We start from the raw sequence: 14,166 nt of genomic DNA, 5'->3' as shown, positions 1-14,166 counted from the left end.
TCCCGTTCGTGGCGATTCCGGGACCGGATTTGACCATTCTCCTTTAGTCATTACGAAGCTTCCAATAGTATCAAGCATGGGCACTTTCCCATACGCTCTTTCTCGTAATAACATTGCTTTGTTCATGAATTAGAATGCTAAACAGCTTTACTAACCCAAATAGATAATATCTAATTCCTTAATAATAATCTTTTAATAAACATAAATTTCAAAAACATTATATTTCAGTATTACCAACTGATATCCGTCAAACGTACTAACTTATGGAGGTCATCTCATATAAACAAATACTCTTTAATCACTTTTATCGATTCTTAGTTCTTCTTTCTTCTTTTCCACACAACTTTTCGATATACCAATTAATGAGATAATTCCCTAAGATACTGGGCAAATTTTCTCTAGAGTGGTATTTGCAAACACTAAATCTTTCACCCCCTTCTGATCTCCTTACCCCTACTGAGTATCTAATGAAATATTGCGAATAACATGCTGCGAGAGAAATATTTTCCACCCTCTGGCATGACAAGTGAGATAAATTATCTCGCCAAAACTTTATTCATTGAGCGATGTGTCTTAAGACAATTGAGGCTTGAAATTCCACCCTTAACATTTACCTGCATAGAGGACATTCTCTTTTCTGCGTGAACAAACCTGGAAAGTGCGGATGACATGAATTTTCCAAAAACAATGAATCCACATTGAAGGGGTTCTACTTATATATTTCAGATGCTTGGCTAACTTTCCATAGTGATGGTAGAATAGTTTAAGCCATTTAAGCTTTGCTTAAATACATAATGAAAAGGGTGCTTCATCAACATTGTGTTGAATCCATCTTAAAATTTCTATTATTACCTATTTTACCCCTAAACGTACAGAATTTCGATTATTTTTGTTAATGAAGGCGCAAAGTACAAATTAGTTAAAAAATAGTTGATATTTTCTATAAACACTGTTATTAAAAGTTTTATTTGAAAAAACATATAGAGTAGGTGTACCTAATTCCGGCCGGCTTGCAATTTCGGCCACTTCTTTTGTTTCTGAAATTTCCATGAATTCTTAGTTTTTGCATACTCTAGAGATTATGCAATGCAATAAAATAACAAAAAATATCGCTTCGACAAACGAGATGATGTGAAAAAGACATTCAAAAAATTCTGGAAGGGCAAAGAACTATGAGAATGAAAGTGGCCGAAATAGGCCACCACAACTATGTCTACATTTTTATTCATTTTAAGATGAATTAATAATGATTTTAGAGAAAAAAAATACGATAAACTATCTACAAGGTTCCAAGCAACACTCCTTAAGAAGAAGTAACAAAAAAAATCAATTTGGTTTTAAAAATATTATATTTCAAAATTAAGAGTTTGGCGCTTGCATGCAACTTTGCCGAAATTTGGTACACTTACCCTAAAAAAATAATTACACAAAAAAATTTACATAGAACTTCTCTTTTTCATTAATTCACGAATGTTGCAATTGTATTGTAACCGATACGATCAAGATGTGATTAAGTACACAGCAAGAAATATTTTGTAAAATTGTTCGTAAATATCTGTGAATTTCCACTAGAGACTTAAAAAATACTCGGAAATCGTATAACCCACAAAAAATGTCGTAAAAGTTTGTACTTTTCACAAACGTTGTTCGTAACATAAGCACCTGACGAGCATTTTTATTCTTTTACAAACTTTTTCATACATGTTTGATTGTCTGACTAAACTTTACGACCAAATAATAATAAAATTTTATGAACATTTTTTGGGGTGTTTACAAACATTTACGAACAAATGTTTGTAAAAGAACAAAAAATTCTCGTGCAGAGCTCATGTTACGACCAAAATTTGTGAAAAAGTACAAATTTTTGCGAACTTTTTAGTGGGTCATACGCGTCATACGCTTTACGATCCTTTCGTAAGTCCCCAGTATTGCCCTAGACACACTTACGACTAAGCACGTTCACAGCAAAGTCAGTACCTGACACACTACAAACGAGGCTTAGCATTCATTGGTGTCTCCAAAACATAGCTTTATGGAGATATTTTTTATTGTATTGTACATGTACTCTGTTAAAATGAAACTAATTTGTAAATTTAATATAATATCTCAGTTTGCGTGCAATAATTATTGTTAATTACAATTATTTGTGAGGTGGAAGCTCTCTCACAGCTTAAGCCAATTTAGGTGATTCTAGTGAATAATTTTTGTGGTTATGCGTAAATTTGTGAAGTAAATTTACAAGTAGCTTCATTTTCAAACGAGTATTAGTGCATTTCCGTAGAAAATATCTGCATGAAAACCCAGGAAAGTTGTGTTTTGTGAGCGACAGTAAATGTTAAGCCTCGTTTGTAGTGTGTCAGAAATTGACTTGGCCATGAACTAAAGCTTAGTCGTCTCTAGACTTTAGTCCTAAGTGTGTCTAGCACATAAGATTTCACAATCTTATGTGCTAGACTAGAAGAATATGTGCTAGACTAGAAGATTAGAAGCTATACTTTAAAAGTACTTTCACATCATTTACTGTTTTAACATGTTCACGGCCGATTAGAACCGATTTGTAAATTAGTTATAAATAGCTTAGAAATAATACCGTTGAATTTCGAATAAAAATGACATCTATTTAAATTCAAAAGCACTTCATTACCGGTTCGTAACCGATTGGAACCGATTCAAACTTGTCATAAATTTCAAAACCTTTCCAACGAACCCAAACGTGACCTTATTCATTTAAGAAATGGGCGAAAAGCCCATAAATTTTGTCCAGTCTGCTTATAACCATCGATGTTCCAAGATTGAAGTGCGATATTTTCGATACTAATTAACTTTTTTGTTACTCTCTTTTTAGAATAATTGTTTAGAAACTTGGCAACTTGGAAAGCTATTTATCGTCTTATTTTTACTCTTGTTTTTACTAAAATTAGTTTTAATACGTTTAAAAATGAATTGATATGTAGAGGTGAATTTGACTCTTATTTTGGACAACTTGTTTGTATATTTGGACAGATAACTCGCCTCAATAGGATGGTCATTGTTCTCCTTTTCAAGAACCTCTTACTGTTTATGTAAGGGAACCGTAGATTGTAGTTTCTTTTTCCAAAACGGTTTGCCTTGAAAAAAATTAGAAGTATAAAAAATAATTAAAATCATATTTCAATATGAGTATTTAAAAATTCGTCATTTGTAATGTTAAATATTTACTATATAGCAAATAATTGGAGATTTGCAAAAACGAATCCTAGATTCCTTAAACCTTCTACTTTGCAATTACGTACAAACATAAGAAAAAATAATTTCAGGTAGTCAGGAAGAATTATTTTCTTTATGGGACACTGGTGTTCCAATCTTCCTAAAAGGGTAAGGCCTTTCTCGCTACATCTCGTTGGTAGAGACGATGCTCCTTTGCTTCTCCAGGCATTTGTACAACCTAGTCATCACAAAACCTAAAACTTCACGAAATTTCGAGAGAAAAACACCTGTCCAAAATAAGGACTATCACCTCACTGGTGAACCTCGTAGAAAAGTTACCATTTTTCACACGAAAAACGTAATGCACAAAGCATATCTCACTTCAGGTCAAATGTACAAATCACCATTAATGTGAATCAACACAATATTCAATGAATATTTATTAATATCGGGCACTCAATGGGTCAAATGGTAGAGCACTCGCTCCATGATACAAGTGTCCCGGGTTCGAATCGAATCCCCTTTAGGTCACCAGGAATTTTTCTGGCGTAAAAGGTGTTCGGATTGGATCCAGTGAGCTTCACTGTACTTGACTCCACGGGGCATGGGACTGACAACCCTATCCCTGTATAAGAAAAAAATAATAATGAATGTCCCGAATGAACTCCCCTTGTGGGAAGGCCTAGTTCCTCTATGGAACGTTGTGCCACCATTATTATATTATTATTATTTGATAATATCACTGAAAAACAGGGAGGAAAGATTGTTAGTAGTTCTCGTGAGTAATTTCTCACACTGTATTTTCAATAAAGCAATTTCAACTCAAATCATATTCAAAATTTAACGTATTTAGTGTTAAAATCTTCTAAAAAGAACAAATATTTAGATATAATTCATTATTCATCAAATATTGAAATAAAAATCCATAATTTTAATCAATTTATTTTTAGTGTTTGATTTTACCCTCAAAGTGTCCAAATTTAGAAACTGTCCAAGATTATGAACCTTTCCCCTATATAATTTTCAAAATAATCTAATGAAAGACATTTATTTCATGTCAGAATATAATTTGGGTACATGAACATGTATAATAGTGATGGCCAAATATTCAAGAGAAAAAGTGGAGCGATAGTCCCAATCAAGGTCTCTATAGTGAAAACTTTGTACTGGCGAAAGTCCTTCCGCCAGAAAATAGCACGAGTAATCTAAGTAAAAGTTCCAATTACCTTTTGGTAAATTCTTTGTTAAACATTTTAAATAAAATAGCGTAACATTGACGTAAGAGTCCCTAAAGTTTAGAGCCACGCCGAGTCATATCAATGCTGCATGAATAACGTTTTCATGACCTTCGATACACTTACACTTCGTTAAATTTTTGCTGCTTAGGTAATATTATCCTAAATGTTGTTATGTAACAATTTTAAGAAAATTTTATAAACTGTCTTAATTGGTAGAATTTTCCATGATAGTTGGTAACTTTTACCATTCTGTATTTTTCAGTTTACATTTAAAGAGGAAACTTAGGAAATTTATCCCATTATTATACTGCATTGAACTTTTCATGGTGTCTCTTTTGCATTAAACACCTATCTTCACCTATTTCGTGATGAAGTTTAAATGCAAATTATGTTGGGAACATGGCCAGACTGAAATGTGTCGTATGGTAGAAACCTCTCAATTAAGAAGATTCTATGTATAGACATATGTAGTAGGTATCTATCGTCAATGTCCACTGGAGAAGTCGTCAAAATATACCTTTCTAGTGCTTTAGTCCAGATGTATTAGCATAAAAAGATCCTACGGCAGTTTCGCATGGATCTGGGTAGAGAAAATTTTTCATCATGTGGATCTAAACCACCAGGTTGTGGCACTATAGTCCCTTTTTTGTCACTCTGCCAACCCAAAGACCATCCCTATGGGGTCTAATATCCTTCAAATGGCTTTCCAATCGATCTAAATTCAACATGCTTCGCTTTTATTTGTGTAACCAGCAAATTATATATTCAGTCAATCTTGTGGGATGAGCTTTTTTTTCTGTGATAGTGGTGGTTAAGTATCCCCCTATATCCCAAAATACCCCACAAAAACCGCCATCATATTCCGATTTTCTCTGTAGTATAGTCCAGTGAATTAGTTTCGGTTCAGTGTTAAAAGTTTCGCCCCAAAACTAAAAGTTGCTGTTTTTCATGCAGAAACTCTCCATCTTCGTACAAATTTCTCAATTGCCTTTTATTGCTGGCTGGGAAACTCAGATTTAAACTTCTCAGTTAATCCTCTCTTTTTGCTCCAACGAGTTTCCAAATTACCAACCCTTGTGGCTTAACTTTGAGGAGTAAACATCATTGAGGTCATAAATTTACATTTCAAGAGAGAAATGCAGTGGTTTTATTACTTCATGGTGATGTAGCAGCAAAGATTTTTTGCAAAAAGCAATTCTGGAAAATTTCTACTATGCACAGTGCAATAAATTCCCTCAGCATCAATTAAGATATTTATAATTGATAAATTACACATAAAAAAAACACGATTGTGTGTATTGAATCACTCATCGTTATATTCGTAGTACTTTAACGCTGGCGTCTACACACTAGTAGAAATTTCTTTAAAAAATGCCTTTTTAAAGAAAATTTCCCCTATCCTTATAGGCAGAAACGTCAGCATTTTTTAAAAAAGGCATTTTCAAAAAAAAATCTACTATAGTGTGTATACGCCTGTGATACACTGCTGGCAATAATCATAGCTCCACTTTTTCATACTGGAAAAACTTTGTAAAAAAAAAGATTTTAGAAAAAAATAAAAAAATCATTTGAAGGTATTTTCATACCGATATGAAAAATTGCCATTTGAATTTCATACCGTTAGAACTGTGAGTACTGTGATAGAACCTTTATCAAAATGGCGATTTTCGGGTGGCAATAATTATAGCTCCACTCAATAAATTTGGCTCCAGGGTATTTATTTTCAATCAGTGAAGGTAAATATCTTTTAGTAATTTAATTAATAACTTTATTAAGCTAATTAGAAGCATTTTTATAAAGTTTTTCATGAATTTTGTTAAAATTTTGCAAGAAAAATGTTTAACGAACAAAAATAAGGGATTAATTAAGGTCTTGAAAGGGATGGAAATTGACAACCAAAAAATTTCCATAAAAATGACAAGATCCTATCACCTTTCATCCGAATTTGTTCATATAGCCGACATATACGCTTTTTAAACCACTCCCAGGGCTAAAAATCTTCTTTTGTTAGAGGCAAAAGTGTGCAATTTTCCGTGTTTGAGTCGAAAAAAATAAGTTTTCTACCGAAATTTGATGTAAAACAATGCTGACTGCTTAGTCTCATCATGTCCTGTTGATTCTACCCCAAACCAGAATCCCAAGTGACTAAGGAGGTCTTTAGAATACTACAACAAAAAAAAATATCAAAAAGAAGCTTTTTGCAGTTTGATGAACAGATGGTGTTTTACCTAATATAAATGGTACAACATTATTTTTTCGAATAAAAAATTGATAGGTCTTATCTTAACTTGTTTTCTGTCTGAAAAAATAATTTTGAACCACTTAAATGACGTAAAACACCTTCTATTCATCAAACTGCAAAAAGCTTCTTTTTGATAATTTTTTATTTCAGTATTTTGAAGACCACCTTAGTCACTTGGGATTCTGGTTTGGGGTAGAATCAACAGGACATGATGAGACTAAGCAGTCAGCATTGTTTTACATCAAATTTCGGTAGAAAACTTATTTTTTTCGACTCAAACACGGAAAATTGCACACTTTTGCCTCTAACAAAAGAAGATTTTTAGCCCTGGGAGTGGTTTAAAAAGCGTATATGTCGGCTATATGAACAAATTCGGATGAAAGGTGATAGGATCTTGTCATTTTTATGGAAATTTTTTGGTTGTCAATTTCCATCCCTTTCAAGACCTTAATTAATCCCTTATTTTTGTTCGTTAAACATTTTTCTTGCAAAATTTTAACAAAATTCATGAAAAACTTTATAAAAATGCTTCTAATTAGCTTAATAAAGTTATTAATTAAATTACTAAAAGATATTTACCTTCACTGATTGAAAATAAATACCCTGGAGCCAAATTTATTGAGTGGAGCTATAATTATTGCCACCCGAAAATCGCCATTTTGATAAAGGTTCTATCACAGTACTCACAGTTCTAACGGTATGAAAATCAAATGGCAATTTTTCATATCGGTATGAAAATACCTTCAAATGATTTTTTTATTTTTTTCAAAAAAAAATTTTTTACAAAGTTTTTCCAGTATGAAAAAGTGGAGCTATGATTATTGCCAGCAGTGTATTTGCACTGAGAAAAATTTGAGTGAAAAAATACGCACAAGTCTGGGCTTATTTTCACCCCTGACCTGACTGGTATCGAATAGTGAAGTTTCTTTCATTTCTATTCCTATTTCTAAAAGATATAAAACTTGACATAGTATACAAAACATTGTTGCGATTTCATGTTCTGCCGCAAGATAACCATCCTTCACTTTAAGGATATAATTTTTGTATGCACCACATATGCAAATTTCTGTATATGGGAAGGTAGGGCTACTTTGAGCTATAGGGTTAAATTGTTATTTGACTTTTCGCATATTTCTAAAAGAAGCTTATGCTTAGAATTATTTTATTTAGATCTATAACAGTTTTGTTTATCCATATTACATCATGTTAAAACCCAGTTTCCATTAGAAATATGAGAAAAAATTGTATAAAAATTTAACCCCACAGCTCAGAGTAGCCCTACCTCCCCTTACGCTAGATAAGATACAATAGAGTGTAAAAGAAGAAAATAATTTATATTATTTATTAACAAAATAAACGTACAAATTAAATTATTATTTACGAAATAAATAATAATAAAGGCCTGAACTCTGAGACCAAAATCAAGATCAAAATTTCAAGCTGTCTAACATTTCCAAAATCAAGATTTCGTATTCTGACGCGAAGTATTTATGGAACTTAAAATGTCTTAGCTAAGAACCAAGATTTCAAGATTTTCCACACTCTACGAAACGTCACTTCTGACAAATATCTTCATTTTCTCTGTTGAATTTGTTGAAATTTCGTCATATAAATTAGGAAAATTAATTATACGACGTATTAAAGAATAAATGAGAGGCCATAAACGGGAGTACAGGAAGTGCAAACCAAACTTGTGACCTGTGATAAACCAAGAAATGCTTATGCATGATGTGATTATTTTGCAGGTATTCTCTGGGTGGTGTACTTCGATATGTACATCTAGAAATACGTATATACCATTTCGGTTAAATTACAAGGTCAAATACAGTATTTTTCAAAGTAATTCTCTATTTGTACCATATCTTATAGAAATATTCCTCATCAATAGTCATTTCCGTATGAAACTCTTCGAATTGTTACTATCTTGAAAATTCCAAGCACCTCCGAGAGGTTCTTGGAATTATTTCAAGAAAACAAGAAATTTGACGTCTTGAAATCTTGAAATATTGGTTCCAGAATTGCAAATCTTGATATCCACACGGTTTGTGTCTTGAATTTCAAGATTCCAAGACATTTGGCAGTTTTGACATCTTGTTCTTGATTTTTTGATTTCAGAATACCAAAATCTTAAAATTCTCTTGATCTTGATCTTGATCTTCGTCTCAGAATTGAGGCCAAAGTCTAGAAAAAGAAGTAATTTTCAGGGCACAGGGGTTCATATATCCTTTCGTTTGATCACTAATTAGTTCAGGATGATTTCACTGGATAAAAAGCTTCTACATCCATTTAGGGATTTTAACAATATATTAATAAAAATGTACCGCAAATGAATGAACAATAATAGGGGGAAGTCGGGCACGTTTGAATGTGGGACAGCTTTGAAATTGGGATTTTTCTCCTGTTTAATGGAACTGAGCCATATTATAATGTAATTTAAATTCAAAATTTTTTGTGCAGCTAAATTATATCATGATAAAGCCCAATTTAATTTTAAAATAGGTGAAAAATCCCAATTTCAAAGGTACCCCACATTCGAAGGTGTCCCACTCCCCCTAATAGTAATAATAATGATTTATTCAAACTCTACATTTCCTGGAAATCACAGATCTTCTGTGATTTTGTCTGCGCGACGTCTGCCGCCATCTCAGCGTTGTTAACCAGCCTCCGTAGCCAAATAACAGAAACTCTTCTTCCCTGGCTGTGTAAATTTTGAAAGAAAAAAATTATTTTACAAAATTTATGTAATGTAAGTTCTACAATTATATGGCAGATATCTTACGCAAAGGTGCAGGGATGCAATGTGCGATTATTTTTGTAGAGTTAGCGCATAGTAAAAAGAAATTTCTATATTTTCCTAATAAGATTATATTACATTACTGTTATTTATATTTAGTTTAAACCGAAAGGTAAAATTATCACAACAAACACATATTTATCACCAAGATTAACACTTATTTTAAACCCTGGTTCCCCAACTTTTTTCTCTCAGTGTAGTGTTTTAAAAGAAAAACTCAAGATGTTCGTCCTTGTCTACATAATATTACTGTCCTATAATTTAAACCGAACATTTATAAATTCAATAATTATATAAGTCTTACTTGCTTTTGAGAAAAAAAATTAGTGTACTTATATCATCATAGCGTAATGAGAGTTAGAATATCATTTATTTATAAATCATTAAAATTTGTCTCTCCTATAATTTATCTGCGATGCTAGAATTTGGTGGTTAATTTTTATAGTGCCGTTAAAGTCGAATAGTAGTAAACTGAATATCCTTCTTTTACTCCTCGAATTCTCTACAGAGAGAGCAGTATATAATAATCACTCGATTTTTCATCAAATTTTAAATTTTTCTTATTTTTTTTTTACATAATTTTTCAATTAAATATCCCCCAAGGGGTTGTATTTTTGGCAGAATTTTGAAAATCTGAAGTTTCGAGTTTTTTGACGTCAAGATGTTATTCCGCCTGTCCGTCTACGTGCCTGACAGTCCGACCATTACCACACCTAGAGGCCAAACGGTTGGAGATAGAGACTTATGCCGGCTTCAGACTGGAGGTTTAGCCCAGTTCCCGAAGGTCTCAAAAATCTAAATAGCAAGCAATTTGATTGATTTCCCCAAATCTATTGGATAATATGCCCTTATTACCCAATTCCAAAGAACAATTTCCTAAAAAGTCGTGCCTGCTAAGGAATTAGAGGAGTTAAGCCAGATAGCTAAGCCTTAGGTCTGAAGCCCATATTAGGATCTTTTTCGGACCTCCCATAAGTTGATTCTTGGACCATTAAAACGCCCCTCATTTTTCGCAGCACCTTTCCTTTCCTTCCAAAATCATGTTTTTTGGGATTGCTCGAAAACACGTCGTGCGACTGTTTTTATTTTTGAATATGTTTTAGAGGTTACCCAGGCGGAAATTTCGTCCATATAAGAAAATACCGTTGAGACATTTCTAATAACGGTTTTTTAAAGTCAAATGTTAAAAAAGCGCTAGAGAGCATATTACTTAACCGAATAGGGCATGTTTGAAGACGTGGGAAAGGTCTTGGAATTTCCGACAATTCTGAACCGATAATAAACCGCTTATTGACCGCTAAGAAATTTGATTTGAACTGATAATGAACCGCTTATTAACCGATAAGTAATTTTTGTCCGAAAATCAATTTTATTTTATTATTCCTATTATTTTATTATTAATTTTAGGGACCTTTTAAGTGACGTATGAAATCGGTTGTAAACCGATTAATGGTAAATTATGCTAAAGTAATTTTGAGGTGTAGTATTATTACAATTTCAAATATTTCGCAAAGCCTAGAAGACTTTACCAGCCCCTTCTGACTAATAATAAAATTATCTCATCATGTTTATTAATTAATTTTTATTATCAATGAAATATCGTCTCTATGTGCCAAAAAATAATCAGTCCTTGATTGTATGACTTTACTGAAATATAACAGTATTATAAATTTTAAGCAAGCAGTAAGTTCCATCCAAAATTTGTTTTGGTTACCGCCACTTCAGTGTAATCAACTTTAATTGAAATTTTTAAATTTCAATTGTGTTTTTTCAAAAATTTTAACGTCTTTATAATTTTTATGCAAAATATAGTCCACATCTTTTTGGTGACCTGAAAATAATTCAAACCCGGGAACACTTGTCTTTCTTGTCGTTCTGAAAGAGTTAAGGAGAAATCAATTCAGGACTCTAATACAAAATTTTAGTTAATTGTCATCCATTCAATTGAATAATTGATGCAATTAGCCATGCAAATGGCAAATGGAAGACCCAATTATATTGTATACATTTAAGTTCATTTATCACTACTTTGTCAAACTCATCTGCAAAGCCAGCAAGGATATGAGAACAATGTCATAATCCTCCAACGGGGCACAAAATGACATGCGAGAAAACTTTAATAATGCAGCATTATGTTAATGTGTACAAGTGCAACACGAAAGACTTTCTCATTAAGAAGCATATTTTTGGAGATGAAAGACAGCATATTTCATAAATAGGAACTTTGCAAGTCTCTTGAATTTATTGCTTCATTTCAGGATTATTTACACCATACATGGTTATTTATACGTTTGATGTTTTGAGCCAACTTTCTCAAAATTACAGCGAATTTTGTCTTTTACGGGTGAATTGTGATACTTTCTCTATTTCTGGGATGTTTTTGAAACAGACTTTGGAAAAGCTTCGCCGTTCAAGGCAGATTGGATGAATTTTCAAGTAGAAACTTTTCAGGCAAAGGATGTTGTTAAAAACTAATGATAAATCCAGATAAGCTTACGGTAGCTTGAATTATTTGAAGTCAAGCTCACGGCGCTTGTAATTCAAAATGCGTGGAAAATTCAACTCGTGAGAGAAGATATCCTGAAAATTCCAATTCGCTATTTCTAATCGTTATACGTTTAGCTTCTGAAACAGGTAGATAGACAAGCGAACGGACAAATAGCATTGTGCGATTGGCTAAAATTATGTGAAAAAATTGACCCCCAAAGAGTAACAAATGGAAAATTTAAGATGCATCAAAAAACGAGTAATTATATTGTTCACACTTCAGGGTTCATGCAAAAAAAAATTTGCATAGTTTGGACACCACAGTTGTAGCTTAGTTCGACATGTACTGCAAAAGACAGTATTTGTTTATGCTGTCACATGCAGAGGACCTATTTTATTAAATATCACACACCTTTGTAGCACAAAGCTGAAATAAGATGTATGGAAAAGCGGGAAAAGCCAACGCTCATGTTGAAACACTCTAAGGGTGGTCTTTTGTTACAAGGGATGCAGCTGCATATGTGCATGTGTATCCAAATACGATTCAATACGCATTATGATTTTACATATTTAATTACGAATTCTACACACAACACCAAAAATTATTATGCAGCAAGAAGTTTTAATGAACTGTTGACACGTATTTTGTATGATATTGAATTGATTAGAAATATGAGCCATATGAAATTAAATATGCACATTGTTTCTGAATGTTCTACAATAAATAGGGGAGACTGAGAATGCTTGGGACACTTTTTCATGTTTTCATTGGAATTCTGCATCTTATTCATCACCTCGCCGCAAGTGGTCCAAAGATCCACGTGTGTAGTCCTGAGCCCGTATCCTCCACTTTGTGAGAGAAGATTTTACGTGGGCTTTTCTCCGTGACGTTTTCTCCTATTTTTCCCACCTGCCTGCTCTCCGTATCCACGAATATTGGAGAGAAGCAGGTGAGATTTTCGTGTGAAACTTTTTGTGGAAATCGTTTTTTGACATTCCACGCGTTGTTTTTGGTCACAAAAAAACTGAATACTGAAATAATTATAAATTAAATGAATGAATAAACAATTAAATAACATTGTTATAAGCCTTGATTTATTCATCGCGAATCCTCTTAACACTTAAATGACTGCACCGGAATTTTTGCCAAATTTCTCTTTTTAATATTTTACTACAGTAAAAAAAACCTTTGCATTTACACTAATTCAATTATAAATATGTATTTATACATAGGGGAGACCGGGGTACCTATAACCAGGGGTAAAAGTAGACAGTGGATTTTTCTCGTTTTTCTTAAAATGTACATCGAGCAAAGTATTTTTTAATGAAAGTAGGAACACATCCCCATATTCCCAGAAATATTTATAACTCTGATCTTGTTATCCTACAATTTAGAAGCATTTTTATAAAATGGGTATAAAATTGTAGTTTTGATGTTACAGTTTTTGGACCAGCATTTGGTTTTCTGAGTTTCTAGTCAAGATTTCATAGTTTTACCTCGTTTCTGGTTTAATAAACCTAATTAAAAAATATTTTTCACTTGGATAATAATTATCCACTTTTTTATATAAGATGATAAACACTGAAACAGCCCTCGGGGCAGTTGTAGTCACTCTTCCGTGGCGGGCTAAAACTATCAATGATTTTTCACTAATAGATGGATAATTGTTAGATGAAAAAGTACTATTGATATTCCAAGCAATATTGCCATTTGTATGAGCAACTTGAGAAATAGATTTTTTCAGAATGTTTGCATTAATTTTGCCTCAATTACAAGAATGTCATTAAAAAAGTTGGCTAAAGCCCTTTTCTTTAGGTTTAAGTAACATATTTAGCATCAGTGGGCTTCAGTGTATCAAGTGAAACAATATTTGGTATCTCCAGTTTAAAATTTCATCTGGGAAACTAGTGGCAATTAGTACCCCAAAAGTGGCTATTTCTACCCAGGCAGGGGTAAGTGTAGCCAATGTGCCATACTTTTTTCATTATCCTCTTAAGAAAAAGCCAAGGATTTTAGAGCTTTGAACTACACTGTTTCATATAGCCAATATCCTAATGCTACTTATGAAACATAAAAATATTAGACAAAACTTATTATTTTTTCACAAACCACTCGCGAAAAAAAAGCTTCATTTGCTGGCTAATTCTACCCCTGTCTCCCCTATATAGATTTTCCTATTTTCTTGTGGTTTTGTATAAACTTTCTGAAAATTGTCAAA

This window comes from Phlebotomus papatasi, chromosome 2 (assembly GCF_024763615.1).
Source record: "Phlebotomus papatasi isolate M1 chromosome 2, Ppap_2.1, whole genome shotgun sequence".
Classification (NCBI taxonomy): domain Eukaryota; kingdom Metazoa; phylum Arthropoda; class Insecta; order Diptera; family Psychodidae; genus Phlebotomus; species Phlebotomus papatasi.
This window is presented reverse-complemented; position numbering follows the sequence as displayed.